General features: G+C 35.6%; 1 protein-coding gene across 1 annotated transcript in view; it reads right to left on the reverse strand.

The window, feature by feature from the left end:
- Window positions 1-573, reverse strand: part of LOC105815782 (glutamate receptor ionotropic, kainate 2-like) — a 270,718-nt gene that overhangs the window by 47,426 nt on the left and 222,719 nt on the right. The window lies entirely within an intron of this gene.

Genomic DNA, 573 nt, shown 5'->3' on the forward strand with positions numbered 1-573 from the left:
TTTTGTTGTCCCTAATTCTCAAATTTGATAAATACCGAGTGCTTATTTGCATTTAAGTTATTTGAACCCCTCCCTTGCCCCACAAAAGATTTCAAGGGCCTATAAAAAATGTACACCTCTGAAAAAAAATAAGTATAAAATATGAAGGAGTCAGATTTGGAAAAATAGATCTGTTATAAGAGTATTACACACATTATATCACATTGTGCCAGGCAGTGTAATGAGCCCCAGAGGTGCAGAAATGAATGAAACTAAGTTTGCAATTTGCTCGTAGATGAGTGAAGATGATAGAAATCCTCTAGAAGGAAAAGAAATGGATTATGGAACAAAGTAAGTACTAGGGCTGATTCTCAGCAAAATAATTAAAGAAGAACATGTATCTTTAGACCAGTAGCTTTTTTCAACAGTCAGCTTTGTTTCTTCATACTGGCTTTGTTCCCATCAACATGCTGCTTCCTGGCTGCTCAAGGTGGGATTGATCTGCTTCTGGGCAACCTAGCACCAGCCTTGAGCTTATCTAGGTAAACTATTTAATACAAAAACATTCTATAGAAGATAATTAAAACAAATTCT

The sequence above is a fragment of the Propithecus coquereli genome, unplaced genomic scaffold, assembly GCF_000956105.1.
Source record: "Propithecus coquereli isolate 6110/MARCELLA unplaced genomic scaffold, Pcoq_1.0 Scaffold345, whole genome shotgun sequence".
NCBI classification, from domain to species: Eukaryota; Metazoa; Chordata; class Mammalia; order Primates; family Indriidae; genus Propithecus; species Propithecus coquereli.